Here is a 16,569-nt window from a genome sequence, read left to right as displayed (position 1 = left end):
AAGATCTGCAGGATTGCACCGATCCCATTGGTGCAGCAGCGCAGATCCTCGCCGAACTGCGGAGATGGTCGCAATTTTTAGGTGCTGAGATGGTAAGTGTAGCAGGCGGGTTTATTCATTTTAAACTTAAGTTTCCTATTCTGTTTCAAGTATTAATGTGCACAATAATTTACGGTATGAAACTCTTCGTATTATTATATATTTTAATTAATTATGATATGCCATGCCACTTTATATTTAATTATCATATGCTACGTTTTGAAGTGACTCTGCTCAGTTGCATGAGACACGAAAAACTACAATCTCAGCTGCTGAAAAACTACAAAAATCCCGTAAGCACCATCCGGATACTTTCGCTATTGACTACTATGCTTTTGAACTGAATCCGCTTAGGTCTATGGTTTGCTATACTGCTCTGATGTAACAGGATAATCTCAATGGTGTTTTGCAGATCGTTATACTGATACAAACTTAATAATATAAAGCTGCGGTTTATGTTTTAATTCTGTTAAGTAACCACATATACCGCCGGATACAACATTTTTCTATCGACTTCCTTACCATTATTCCTAGGCGGGTCGTGTACCCCATAGTGTTTATATTCATCACGTCTTTCATCACAAGATAAATGAAGCCACTGTGGTCGGCTTGCAGTCTGTATTTATTAACATATCCCTAGTCTGTAGTCTACACGTTTTATGTTCATAGTGTTACATCACATTTTATAAAACTAATAAATCAGTTCTACCTGTTCTTTACATGTTAACACACCGTTTCCTTTCGGTGACTAAGGTACTAACAGCAAAACAGATACATAAAATACAATTTTATTTCACAATCTGTTTTATTATTATTTTTTCTAAACCACTAGGTGTCACAAAAGGACCATACATGAACAAGAAGAGAAGAAAAATGCAAACCATGTTGTGAATGTTCTTGTTATTTTTAATAAACAAACATATGGTTATTGCTATTTCTAAAATTAACAATCCCGTTTCAAGAAATACTGTTTTAATGGGCTTCTAATTATAATGCAAATGCTTATGTTGAAGAGAATAAAGGTTTGTGGGATGTAAACATTAAACAACAGGAATAAACAGAAGAAAATATTGTTCTGTTTTGTCGCTGTTCTGAGTAGTACCTGAAAGCAATGTGGTGATTCTGAGTACTTCTGACCAGTCATAGTGTTAAGACTATGGCTGTATAGAGAAGGAATAGAGTGTATGTGTATGGTTTTGTGACCTTGTTCAGCAAGTGTCAGATAATTGGCAATTCTAGCTGCATCTGTAAAATAAAGATGTTCAGTACCTCACATAATATTTGTATTGTATCAGTGATTATGCTCTGAGATCAAAAATAATACGGAATAGCCGGGATTGAATATGCACTTTTGTGCAAAGACATCCATAGAGAGAAATCAATCTAATGTATTGGTGAATGTGCTATGACAGACTGTTCCCCTTGCTTTCTAAAAATCTTGTGTTTGCCCTTCCTTGTCAAAGTCCATTGGAATGTCAATATCTCAAATCAATCTGTACTTTAAGGGCATTCCCAAGATTATCATACTTTTAAATTCAAGCTGGCACAAATTTTCAGGTTGAAAGTCTATCAACACTGATTGCTTTCACATCCATTAAATGGGCTGGACTTGTACAGTTTTTTTTTTTGTTTATTCGTTTCCCTCTTTCTATTTTTCTATCTGCCTTACCAAGGTTAAGGAGCATAGACTGCAATGCATGACTTTCTGAAGGACACAGTGGATGTTGTCCCCCCAACACAGCACACAGAAGCTGTTTGTATCAAAATTATTTCCTTCTAGTTGAAAAATCATCAATGACTGTGTGTTTCCAATTCCAAAATAAACATTGTAGAATAAGACATATGCATTAGTACAGGTCAAAATCAATTTTTTAGAACAAAAGTACAGAATATAATAAAACAATACAATATAATATGCAATACGAGCAAAACTAATTACACAATTACATACCTGATTTACCTCTATACAAAATTACTTTATCATGCTAGGTGTAATCACTGAAAGCAAATGATGCAATTACATTTCATATAGACAAATTATAATGTTAATGTGAAGGCCATGAAGGTTGTTTGAACAAGCAGCTTATTACTTTCCCAATTGGCGCGTGTTGTTATGTTGGATTTTCCATTTGAAAACAAAACTGTTACTGTAAGTTTTCAAAATTCCAAATAAGAATGTGTTTTTCCACTTATTTCTTTGCATAACCCTTATTTTATATAGTTAATGCTGAAGGGCAATTTCTGTTGTGTCTAAATGCCATCTATTCTGACAGGATAGAGTGTAGCTAATCCAGGGCTAGATTTTTTCTGTTCACAAATGTGCCAGCTGCTATGCAGTACTATAATTTGGCTTGCTACCATGATGGACTATTTGTCAGTGCAATACAAGTAGATGTCATCCCTGTATGGCACTGTCTTGACCTGTATGCCTTAAGCACAGTCATTTAAAGTGCTTTGATGTTATTTTCAGTCACTGCTCTTGTGTAATAGATTGATACTCATTCCAGGAGACCAATAGCAGTTAGTCTGCAACCAAGAATTATAGCTGGCAGAGAACAGATTCTAGAAAAGAGTAAAGATTAAATCTAATCTTTACCAAGCATAATCGTATTTAAATTCACCAAAAATAAAACAAACCAAAATATTTCCACTGTAAAGAATTAAGATTTCAGAATCAAACTTAACATTTTGGAGGGCACTGCTTTTGGCAAAAAATAATGTAAACATTGTTGTACTGTTTATGGGGAACCATTAATTACTTTTGTTTTTTCAAATATACAGTGCATAAATAATGACTACCTCATGCTGCTTTATCATCTCAGTATATATTTTCTAACTTACCCAAGAAAATCTTTCCTATATGCATGCTTGCATCCCATAAGAAACACCTTGAAAGAGTTAGCCTTAGAAAATGATACAAGTACAGTTTTGTAAAATCTGTTATTCTATATTTATCTTATTTTATATATCTATATTGCTTATAGATTATAGATTATATATAAATGACAACTACAAACTTGATGACACTGTGTTGACTAGAGATTGGGGATGATTACAACTCCAGGAGTAAATAAACATAAACTGGCTGGGGACATACCAGTATTCTGCTGAAATTACAGAGAGGTATTTTGGGGTTAGAGATTTTCAATTTTGGAGTATTGTGTTCAGTGGAATGTGTAAGAGCTGATACTAGACAAGCAGAATTCATAACCATTCAAAGTTTGGACAATGTACAGACTGGTATGCTGCCAAGTAGTGATTGTCAAGAGATACAGTTGTGAAGAAAAATTCAACAGCTTGAACCAGAGTTTCAATAGAGGATATAAAACCTTTCTGAAACTGGCTATGTTCAATTGATGGTAGTGTGCCATTTTAAATTAATTCAGATTCAGGAAGAACTCCCCAGTTTCTTAAAGTACTAGTAAAGGATAAACTTTAAGACATTTTGACGCATCAAGATTTTAATTAAGCAAAGGAAAGTTTGTGGGAAAAAAAAATGTCCAGAACAGTGGGGAAATCCAGATCATGTCCCATACACCAAGTATTGATTGTTTAGATAGAACTTTACTTACTTTTTAGATAGAATAAAATGCTTTTAGTTGGAAAATTGCAAGTGTTGTCTGGGTGCTGGATGATGCATGATATTGACATCCCTGTTCCAGACATTGACAAAATAAATGTACAGTCTTAGAATCACACAATATTATTAAATTCTAGAAGCAATAATTTGAGGAACATGTCCTTTGACATGTCCAGATTGTAACTATATTTACCTATTTTTACTTCATGAGTCATCTGGTTAGAAATCACTTGATATTTGATTAGATGCTCATTTGTACTTTTGGAACAAATTGCAAATTATAAAATATCCAGTTTGCAACAGAACATTTAATTACTGATGCCGTTTTGTCTTTCAAGCACACTAAATAAGATCAAGGAGATGTATTGTATACAATATACATATTTAAAGTTACTTCCTATGAATAATAATAAAATGTGTTTTCTAAACAAAACAGGAAAACAAACAAACAAAAAATGAATGCATGTTATCCCAAAGTTGGGGGACAGAGAATATGCCAGACTGTAGGGAATGCAAACAGTGTGAATGTAATATGGGACATATAGAGAGGTCCCTAATCCCTAGAAGCTAATTCACTGAAGGTCTGAAACTAAGCAACAGAGTCTTAGATTCTCGGATATGTTGCAATAGTTGAAAAACTTAAGATACAAGGCATATTAAAAAGGCATATTTTTCATTTAGAAATCTACTTCAGAGTTATTAAAACAAGTGAATTTTGTGCCTAACCTATATTGTCCAGGAATCCTGTATTACAGCCTTAGTCCTCAACAGTACACAAAGGAACTGTATATCTTCCCAGGGAGTAGTTGATTATTAAGTGGATTTTTTAATTTAATTTAATTTATTTTGTCTGATGTCAGTGATCTGTGGAGTCAACCACTTTAGCACTTTAAATAACTTGGCACAGATACAGCTATATATTTGCTTAAGGCATGTACTTTCGTAATAGTTATATAAAAGTAGAAGGCTTTCTCCTAAATTAGATTTCCTATTGGATTCATGTTATAACAAGCTATGCACTAGTATCAGTTAGATTTATTGACATACATTAAAGGAACTGAAATCATCTTCAATAAGAACATACAGGTTTTCACTCAGGCTGCACTCTTTAGTCTTTACAAGTTCACAAGGTTATATTGAAATGAACAGAAAACACACTGTAGGAGGGAAAAGAAGAAAGCCCTAATAACCATCTTGAGCTTTATTGAAGTAAAAAGCAGCAAACCCCAATATCAAGAAAATATGTCCTTATTTATAGTAAATGCACAACCACTGCATAGTTTCAGTCCTAGATATATGTTACAACAAATTTTAGGACAACATTCTCAAAACATGAACTTCAAACACAGATGCAATATTATATAACAGTTTTACGAATAGAGCTGCAATTAAATAGTTGGTCAGTCTCACACACAGTATGTGCCCCTTCAGTTAAGTGACTTTTGCGGTTACATCTACTGCTTGAGCAATCCCAAAGACCGCCATCAGAGGTCTCCCTTTAATCAGTATCTGAACTCGCCTGCCGGGACGAAACCCTTGGTCGCAAACGACTTATTCAGTTGGCAGTGAGATTGGATAACCTGCTTAAATCCTTCGGCAGAACATGTACGGACACAAGTCAGACTCAGCCCTACTGCTCCCTGTCCCGTGACTGACACAAAACCCATGCAACTAGGGCACACAAGACTCTCCTTCGAAGAACATCACGTTTACAGATGCACCTTTGTTTGTACTGTGGACAAGCCTGTTATTTCCGTGACTCATGCTCCAAACATGCCTACGATTTCACCAGACGGCACTGTGAGTACAAGGCAATGTCCTCCTGTGACTTCATCATGGTGTCGACTAAGATCCAACTGAATACTAAGACCATGTTTGTCTCCACTCTAATAGATTTGGGATCCGCAAGCAATTTCATCGACCGGAAGACCGTGACCCACTTTGACATCCATCTCTCACCCTGTGAACCTCCTCTCCACATACATACTGTAAACAATCAGCTCATCGGCTCCGGTCAGATCACGGCTATGACAATCCCAATCACCTTGTGCATCGGACTTCTACACATGGAATAACTACTGTTCTTAGTAATCGACTTCCCTGGAGCTGACATAATTCTGGGGCTTCCATGGCTTTCGCACCAAGAGCCACTAATTTCCTGGTCTACCTGTGATATCCTTTCCTGGGGAAACCACTGTTTTTCACAATGTCTGTCATTACCCTCTCTGAACATGTATCCCATGTGTGCCAGATCCTCCAGTGTTTACTTTAGAATGAGCTGTATGTTAAGGGAGAGAAGTGTGAGTTTCACCGTCAACACATTATTTTCCTGTGTTGCGTCTTGTATGAAAATGGTGTCCACATGAACCAGGACAAGGTGAAAGCTATCATGGACTGGCCCCAACCACGGACAGTGAAAGAATTACAGAGTTTCCTGGGATTCGCCAATTTGTACCGGCGCTTCATTCAGGACTTAATTTCTGTGGCTTCCCCTTTAACCTCCTTGCTCAAGGGTTCCACTCACACTCTATCCTGGACTGAGGCAGCGACAGCTGCTTTTACACATCTCAAGTCCCTTTTCACCACTGCTTCTCTCCTAAAACATCCAGATCCCTCCATTCCTTTTGTTGTGGAAGTAAATGGTTCCGAAAATGGGGTTGGGGCAGTTCTATCACAACGACACGGCACTTCATCAAAATTCTTTCCCTGCGCATTCTTCTCCAGGAAACTCACGTGTCAGAGTGCAATTATGATATCTGAAACCGGGAACCCCTCGCTATAAAACTCACTTTCAAAGAATTGAGACACTGGCTAGAGGGTGTGCAACATCCCTTTTTAGTCCTTACGGACCACAAAACCCTTGAATATATCCGACCCGCCAGGCGACTAAATCCCTTTGTTTTTTACAAGTTTTCATTTTTCACTCACCTATTGCCCGGGCTCCAAAAACACACAGACAAGCGAACGTCCTCTCCCAGCAATTTGACTCCCAGCCATCCTGTTTGCATTGAGCCCATTCTGCCTTCTTCATGTATTGTAGCTCCCATTCAATAATGGACATAATGGACCAGATCCAGCGAGCCATAACTACTGAACTATCACTGTCAAATTGTCCTGCCTCTCATTTTTCTCATGTTTCTCTTCTATCCGTCCCCAGGTTCTTCACTGGCTCTATTCTTAACCTGCTTCTGGACATCCCAGAATCCATTGCACCTTCTTATTAGTGCAGCGAAAGTTCTGACGACCCTCCTTACACCAGGATGTCACTCGCTTCGTCGCTGCTCGCTCTGTGTTCAGGCTAAATCTCCTCGCTAACTCCCAGCCAGTATCCTGGAGCCACTCCCTGTTCCTTACAGACCATGGTCTCACATCGCAATCAATTTCATCACCGACCTCCCCAATTCAAATGGCTACACCACAATCCTAGTAGCCATAGATCGTTTTTCAAAAGGTTTACACCCACAGACCAATGGGCAAACTGAGCGACTGAACCAGGAGACGTTACCTCTGCACCTATTGAGGCCAACACCAGTTCCAGTGCGAGCTAGGTTATCAACCTCCTCTATTTCCCGGTAATGACAAGCCCACTGACTTTCCAGCAGTGGATGACTGGTTCCATTGCAGTGATGAAATCTGGCAGGCTACCCATGTCTGTCTGCAGCGAGCTGTCTGATGTCAGAAGGTGCAGGTGGATCGTTGCAGAAGACCAGATCCTCAGTTTTAGCCAGGTCAGGAGGTATTGTTGTGTACGCGGGACATTCGGCTGCACACCCACTCATGGAAATTAAGTCCCCGCTCTCACTTCCGCATATTGCCTCCATTCCACATCTCCATTCTAAAGCCAGTTGCAGAAGATCCCTTCACTCCTGTTTCCGACTCTGTAAGTCCTTCCCCTCCTCCAACTATTGAACTTGATGATGGTTCTGCGTATGTGGTCAGGTCTCTCATCAGGTCGCAGAGACAGCGGGGGCGCATCCAGAACCTTGTAGACTGGGAGAGATATGGCCCAGAGCAGAGGTTTTTGGTGCTGGCCTCCGACATTCTTGATTCCTCCCTTATTTCTGATTTTTATCAAGACCACCTGACTGATCCTTCCACTCGACCACGTGAACGTCCCTGTTGCCACTCGTTCCGGTCGGCTGGAGCCGCCTGTCAAGGTGGGGGTACTGTTACTGTTACTGCTTGAGCATTCCCAAAGTCCACCACTAGAGGTCTCCCTTTCATCAGTATCTGTTCTCAGATCCTCGCTTCTCATCATTCAATCATAATCCCTGTCTGATTGATTAATTGTCTCCACCTGTGTCCATTTACCCATGCTCATTAACCTCAATATATATACACTCACCTAAAGGATTATTAGGAACACCATACTAATACTGTGTTTGACCCCCTTTCGCCTTCAGAACTGCCTTAATTCTACGTGGCAATGATTCAACAAGGTGCTGAAAGCATTGTTTAGAAATGTTGGCCCATATTGATAGGATAGCATCTTGCAGTTGATGGAGATTTGTGGGATGCACATCCAGGGCACGAAGCTCCCGTTCCACCACATCCCAAAGATGCTCTATTGGGTTGAGATCTGGTGACTGTGGGGGCCAGTTTAGTACAGTGAACTCATTGTCATGTTCAAGAAACCAATTTGAAATGATTGGACCTTTGTGACATGGTGCATTATCCTGCTGGAAGTAGCCATCAGAGGATGGGTACATGGTGGTCATAAAGGGATGGATATGGTCAGAAACAATGCTCAGGTAGGCCGTGGCATTTAAACGATGCCCAATTGGCACTAAGGGGCCTAAAGTGTGCCAAGAAAACATCCCCCACACCATTACACCACCACCACCAGCCTGCACAGTGGTAACAAGGCATGATGGATCCATGTTCTCATTCTGTTTACGCCAAATTCTGACTCTACCATCTGAATGTCTCAACAGAAATTCCAGTCTTCAACTGTCCAATTTTGGTGAGCTTGTGCAAATTGTAGCCTCTTTTTCCTATTTGTAGTGGAGATAAGTGGTACCCGGTGGGGTCTTCTGCTGTTGTAGCCCATCCGCCTCAAGGTTGTACGTGTTGTGGCTTCACAAATGCTTTGCTGCATACCTCGGTTGTAACGAGTGGTTATTTCAGTCAAAGTTGCTCTTCTATCAGCTTGAATCAGTCGGCCCATTCTCCTCTGACCTCTAGCATCAACAAGGCATTTTCGCCCACAGGACTGCCGCATACTGGATGTTTTTCCCTTTTCACACCATTCTTTGTAAACCCTAGAAATGGTTGTGCGTGAAAATCCCAGTAACTGAGCAGATTGTGAAATACTCAGACCGGCCCGTCTGGCACCAACAACCATGCCACGCTCAAAATTGCTTAAATCACCTTTCTTTCCCATTCAGACATTCAGCTTGGAGTTCAGGAGATCGTCTTGACCAGGACCACACCCCTAAATGCATTGAAGCAACTGCCATGTGATTGGTTGGTTAGATAATTGCATTAATGAGAAATTGAACAGGTGTTCCTAATAATCCTTTAGGTGAGTTTATACTCCATTGTTCCCTTCTCCAGATGCAAAGTATTGTTTTGCCACATTGTAGCATTACCAAGCCTTATCTATTATTAGTCCCTGCTTCCTAGTGTTTTGACCATGCTTGTTCTTCGTTCACTGCTTCTTGGATTCTCTGGTTTGCTCTGTTTGCTCGATCTATTGACACCGTGCCTGTGACCTCTACTACGACTCTTGCCTTATCCCCTTGGCTTTGTTCTTTGGAATATCCTCCCTGCTATCACTCCAGGAGCCCCGTCAGTGGTATATGTACAGGTTTATCTCCAAAGTAGCCTTGGTCACCACATGGCAGTATTAAAGCCTAACATATAGGATGCCTTATTTGCTTTGTGACATTTCCAAGCTTTTGTGGTATTTAACAATAGCACATTTTATGCAGAGATTAGTAAATATATGTAACAAATAACAGGTTTTGTGTATTTAGCTTTTTGTACGTTGTTAAAGATACAGCTTTATTGAGGCTACTATTTGAATACTACCAGCTCATGGATCAATTAAAATATTGACACTTAGAACATGTATATAAATCTCTCTCTATTTAGATGCATTAGTGAGAGACTATATAATTGTTTACAATCACCCAAATGCAGTTAATGTATTATTCATATCTGAAATTTAAATTAATCTGATAATTTGTTGAAATACAGTATACAAAGTCTATTGCTACTTACTTCAATTTATTTAGAATGTTTATTGAATATATCCAGAGATCATTTTTAGGATGTTTTTTAACATTCTTTCTTGCCACTAAATTTAATGGAAGTGGAATGCTTTAGGGAATGTGAACTAGTGTGTGATAAGAGATAATAAAAAGACTCAGAAGTATGTATTCAATTTGAATACAGCCGATTGTAACCTTCTTAATTTAATTTTTGGTAGCTCATATATTATAAGAGTTTTGTATTTCTCTGTTATAGGAATGGAAACTAAAACTGGCTATTATGGAACACAGCTTAGGGCAAACAGGCCTAGTATTATGATACATGAATTATTGTTTTAATTTGTAACATCAACAAACCTGTATTCAAATAAGTATTGCATGCAATTATTTCTCCAACAGTTCCAGTAATTGTATTCTATTTGCTGTTTAAATTAGTGTTTATGAATATATATGTTTAAGAGCTTTTCCAGTATACCATATGTGAACATGTAAGGGTATAATAGTATCCCTCAAATACCCTCCCACCTCCAAGATATAGAAATCAACAATTAGACCTTCAAAAATAAAACAGTTCTACATTCCACTGTCTGTTTTCACTGGGCTATTTCTATCCGTGGAAACGGATTGTCTATCTTCTGAGTTTTTATTTCAATAATATTTGTTTTCCTTCAAAATTGAAGAAAACCGTGTTAGCACAACTTTCTGTAATCAATTGACATAATATTATAAACAAACACACAGACAAACAAAACTAACTATTCTCAAAAGTATATATTATTAAACTATTTTTTTAAACTCCAGTTATTCCTTTCTCTTATCTTCATACACCATTTTATTCACCTGAAACTAGTGAATCATATTTTCTTATCATTTTATTTTATTTTATTTAGTTGTTTGTTTGTCTCCCTAGTAAGCACATTGCCATGGGACATTACAGTTCTCTTGAGTTCCTTGACCACTACACTGGATTTTATTATTCATGTTTTTCTTGTCATAAGTATCCTTTACTGTCAGTCTGTTTGTCAGAATTTTATTCCACATCATGCCATCTTTGTTTTCATAATTGGTTGATCAGTTCAGCTATAAAAGTGAGTTTGCAAGTAGGCAAGCAAGAGAAATCAACATCTTTCTAAATTATGCAGCACCTCCTTATCAAGTTTATTCAGTGCTGTTTCTTTGTGATAAAATAATAAATAATATGGAAAAACATTAAGCTGTACCTAGATTTAGGATTTTCCTGAAGCTGTGACAAAGTTATGGTCTTTCCAAAAACAACCAAGTGTTGAGTAACTTTCGTTCTGTGAAATGCTTGTGGCATACTTGCTGTCACTTGCTTTTGCCAAAGAGCTTTATAAAGGATAAACACTTCAGTTCCTAAGCGTTCTGGGAAATGAAATGGACAATCCCTCCTCAGAGATGAAATGTAAATCCATGCAGAACTTGCTGACTATACCAGTATCCTGCAATGCATTTTTGATAATATGTTCCACATCACAACTCTCTGGCCTGACCTCGGTGAAAGAAGTTGTCAAGGCAATGGAGCTTCTTAATCTTTGAACTCCAGGCCTACATCAGCAATTTGAATTGTGTGCATAATTGATTCAGGTTCATGTTGATAACATATAGAAAACAAGCATATGCTAGTTGAATTTGACAGAATGAAAGACATATTTATTTCTGACTTGCTAATATCATAGACTCTCAGTGGTATGCTAAAGATATAGATAGATTTTTACATAACAAAATGTCAGACTGCAAGACTTTTTCTTTGCAAAGCAAGCTTGGGGGAGCTAGGCCTCCAATGTAGTGCATCTGGTTAAAGCCCCCCTACCAGAGTGCTGCATGTGTTCCATAGTCTGGACAAACTGGTCTTCATCTAGGTCTGGCTGGGATTTCCCAATTATTTGAGCACTCCCAAGGGAGGGTGGGTGAAAACTGGCTGGGGATATCATGGTTCACTTCACTGGAACTTATCCTGTGACTTCTCTGGCACCTACAGGTTCAGGAAGATAACAGTTCCATCGGCATCAAATCTTCCGATTGGTAACAGCCTGCATATCAAAGGGCATATAATCTGTCGCATCTCACCTAAAACAGCAGAGTTGTCAAAGTTGTAGGCAGAATTCAGTAATTGACAATCTGACATTCCAAATGTATAAATAAATACATTAAGAATGATCTTTTGTTTCATAATAATTTAAAGCATTAACATATGAAACACAGCAGGAGTACATCAGGCTGGATTTGATGATAGGAGGGCAGAAACAGGGGCATTCAAACCACATATATTAGCAAATTATAATTTCATGTTAGAAACACACATACACGGAACTACAGTTATATTACATAACATAGAACATTATGAGTTGAGTAGTTTGAGATAAACATTCACATATATTTTTCATTCATGTAATTGTATTATTAAATGCCTGGAAAGCAATGTTTTTAACCCAAACTTCCTACAAGACATTTTCTAACATTGCACATTTAAAGAGAAACAACATAGATATACTTGCAAAACCTAGAACATTTAATAGTATTTTGAAATCTCTTTCTTTAATTTTCTATTTAATTTTCCTTCTTCCTTTCTTTTTTGAATTTTGAACAGCCAAATAGAAAAACTGAAATTCAGATTCTATCATTATTCACCAGCAGGTGTCAGTGTTTGCCATGGGGTATTTTTGAGGCTTGCAAGATCATTGCAGCACCTGATGAGGGAATCGGGAGGTGAATTAACAGGTTTCACTAGGCAAGCTTTCTTTTTCAAGGGAGATTATAAACATAAATACATTCATATTGTTATGTTACTCTGTGTAGGGAAACTGTGTAGGGAAAGTTACATTGTATTGATAGATTTGACATCACTACAAAAGCAGTGTCTGTTAGAAGGATCTAAGAGCAGCATGAAATAAAATGGCAATGTCACAGCATTTTCTGCAGCTGTACCAATATATCCAGTGTTATGAGAGCTGCAGCTAGGGTTGTCACTTATTGCCTTTTCCATTTGTTGGTTTAGAGCACACACTCCATCTTTTTTTTTTTTTTTTTTTTTAAATGACCATCAGTGTATTTTTTCTTTTTCTTTCACAAGGTTTTGCTTTTTAAATTAATTATTGTACTTGTTAAGATAAATGTATTTTTTAAACATTTAAGCATTTATTATTACTTTCAGCTGAAATTAGACATTTATACATTCATTATATATTATTATTATTATTATGATGATGATGATTGATAATGATTATTATTATTATTACTAATCAGTTGTATTAAAGTGTGATTTCAGTACATTATTTAGAAAGTGCAAATATTGTTGCAGGATCTTACATGAGTTGAAAAATTATTCTACAATTTAGGAGCAACTGAACAGAATATGTCTGTGCCTTATTCTCGAGTAACTGAGTAGCCCAGGATCTAGGGAACACAAACAGTAGTATGAGGAGCTATGAGGACACTAATATAGTAGGGAGCAAATATATTTGCTAACACCATACCAGTGCAATGAAGCTAAAACAGTAAAGCAAATACAATAAGAATATTTAGACACAATATAGTAATGGACACACACACAAACACGCACACAAACACATTACTTCCTGAAGTAGGGAAAACCCTAATGTTCTATCGCTTTTGATTACGAGAATATGTTTAATTGACTGGTTGATTATTTGTAATGCAGTTCCTACAGGTCCGGTAATTTGCAAAAAAAATGTTCTTTTGATTCTTAAATTTGATATGAGTTTACTATGCCTACCTAAAGCTGAATTTCTGCTCTTCTTTTTCTGAAAGTTTTTAACATATTATTGTTTAGCAAAAAAAAAAAAAAATGGTGGGATCAGATTACATACACATTACCTTTCATAACCTTTCTAATGCTAATGTACTAATATTTCTTAAATTAATGCCAAAAAGAGCTGTAAAGAAAAAGCAAATTTCTACAGCATTTGAAAAGCCATGATAGCAAAGGAATGCATCAACTTGCTATTGCAAAATGTTGAATCAAAACAAATGCAAAACAGAAAATTATGGAACTTTAAATTCATGTTTGTTTTTAAATATGCAAATGTTTGTCCAAAACGCTTACAAAAAACTCCCTGAAGAAGAAGAAAAAACTCATACTGCTGAGAAATTAGAAATCAGTGCTAATCACTAGTTTATCTAATCTTTGAGGAAGAGCTTGTTTGTCAGATTGCAGTTATTTAAAATGAACAGAATAATAAAATTGAGTTTCAAAATAAGAGTAAAAGATTATGTGCTGCTATTGCTTTTATTTCTTAAAATACAATGCTAGCCATACGATGGACCTGATCCTGAACTTAACTATGCACTTGAATCTTTTATTAAAGTCTAAATACAACTGTGTTATTAGGCATGCTGTAATAAGACAAGGAATAGTGTTTGGCAGTTACATTTGTGGTAGGGATTACATTTCCTGTTTGTACACGGATTTACTGACACATCAAATAAATGACACATAGAGCTCACAGCATAGCTCCACAGGGTTTCCTCAGCCCTCATCTGAGAAGACAATATGAACATATTTCATTCTCTCAGTGATTTACTCAATTGTATTCTGTAAGCAATATTTCCCAATGGTAAAAGTTGCAGAGATACATTTGTGTGGATAAAGGACAAATGATACATCATATATATATATATATATATATATATTGTCAAATGTCAGTTTCTACTGTAGAACACAGTACATATCTAACTATGCTGTTTTTCTTGTTAGCTACGATGGGCACATCAATGTAGAGTTGCCAAAATTGTAGCTGTAACTTCACCAACAGTGGGAGATTTGATACACTTGCTGTTATAGTGATCTTTCACGTTAATCAGTGTTGCGGTAATTTGGGAAATGTGCCTTATCAGTCGTGCTTCGTAGCAAAAGTATCTGTTGTGGCAAATTGTGTGTTCTTTTCCACCAAACAGCAAAATCAGCTCGGTGTGTTCTGCATAATTAGCTCAGCATGTACTGCTAGCAGGGTTAACATATCCTTCTACTGCACATACTGATTAAGTCTAGGCAAGGCATTGCATCTTTAGACTTGCAGAGCTAACTGGTGGGCAAATAATGCATTACAGAATATATATTTACAAACAATTTGATAGATAGATAGATAGATAAGACAATATTTTTAGTGCAAAACCATAAACTTTTTTGTATAGACTGTATCATACTTACAACTAAATGGGGCACATATAATGTGTCCATATGTATAAATACTTTAGCTAAATCTATAATGCCATGCCCCTAATGACAAATTACTATATATTTTCTTTTAAAGTTTTAAGCTTTGACAAATAAGAAAATTAAGTGCCATAGCCTTTTTATACAGAATGTTAAAATAGTCTCTTCAGAGCAACTACATCCCTTGTTAAAAACCTAAGCTGCACACCAGCTGGAAATATTGTATTCACAAGCAAGGGTAATTACTATAATGTATTACTCTTTTCTCTCCAAAATAGGTCATTTGGAAAACATTTTACGCAGTATCCAAGTAATTTTAACCGTAATGGATTAACATTCTTGTATTCTTGGTTATGAAACATGCAAAGCTCTCTTTGGTTCCCTGCTAATTAGAGGTTAAGACCTCAGACAATTAAACTGTTAGCAATGGGATTTAACCTCATTCCTGCCAAATGCAAGTTAATTATGGACAAGCTTTGCACTACGACACCTTGATAAACACTGAAATAAGTGTTTGAGATTAGTTTTTGCCTTTTAAAGCATATTCATTTTGAGGCCATGTGAAAGACTTTAAATGAAGTGTGAAAATAATATAAAGGAGATGAAAGAGTTTTAGTTTTTAACCCAGACAGACAGAGCAGAAAGCAGCATTCACAAATGAATAAACAAAGGTTTAACTTCATACATGATGTCTTTTGTTAGTCTCCATACCATTCTAAATATAACACAAATCTGTTAGTGATACTTTTCATAAAGTTATTTTAATTTGATATTTGAGCTGTTGTACAGGTCAAATCAGTGAGTAACAAAACAGGTAGGAATGAGAAAACATGCCCCAATTAATGCAGAATCAATTATCTCAGTCCCACTGTGCAATGCCAATCATACAGTTAATAAAATAAAAACTCTAGAGGCATCTCTTATATATGCTGATTATTTACAAAATTATATTGTATTTGTTGGTACCCATTATAACATAAAATCTACCTAATCATACATTCAATTTGGTATGGTTGCAGAAAACTCAAGTTTATTACCAAGTGCTATTATTGGCCTTAGACTTTTCCTTTATTTCCTCCATTTTAGAAATCTCCAACACTAAAACAGGGTGTTAATCCCACTGTTCCTGCTTTTCACTTGCCAAACAAAATAATATAACAGAACCATTAATACAAAGTATAATACAAAACCATTCACCCATTAAGGAGGATTTACAAGTTGCCTTAGACAGACACAGGACAGTACAGGTGAGAGGCAGCCATCTTGTTGTGTTCCTAGTTTTAGACAGTCTTAGAATTCCTGATTTTGTTTTAACTGCTTTAATTGAAGTTAATCTTGTCTGCAGTTTGCCTTAATTTAAGTCAGTTTAGTACAGCTGATGAGTTGGTGAAAGTAAACAGGTTGAAGGAAAGGTGATTTGGTATAGGACTAACAATAATTCAGTTAAGTTGAGTTGTGCCAGGTCGAATCAGTTGGAGCCAGTTAGGTGTGAATTGGGGGAAGGAAGACAAAAGGGTACTTATAGCTGCTATTGAAAAAGA

At 36.8% G+C, this 16,569-nt stretch overlaps 1 long non-coding RNA gene across 1 annotated transcript in view; it reads left to right on the top strand.

The window, feature by feature from the left end:
* Nucleotides 1-19: 19 nt before the first annotated feature.
* LOC136755253 (uncharacterized) overlaps nt 20-16,569 on the top strand; it is a 33,881-nt gene continuing 17,331 nt past the window's right edge. The window contains exon 1 of the long non-coding RNA XR_010817652.1: nt 20-92. This is a non-coding gene — a long non-coding RNA (uncharacterized LOC136755253). The remainder of the gene's footprint in view (nt 93-16,569) is intronic.

This window comes from Amia ocellicauda, chromosome 8, assembly GCF_036373705.1.
Source record: "Amia ocellicauda isolate fAmiCal2 chromosome 8, fAmiCal2.hap1, whole genome shotgun sequence".
In the NCBI taxonomy this organism is placed as follows: domain Eukaryota; kingdom Metazoa; phylum Chordata; class Actinopteri; order Amiiformes; family Amiidae; genus Amia; species Amia ocellicauda.
This window is presented reverse-complemented; position numbering and strand designations above follow the sequence as displayed.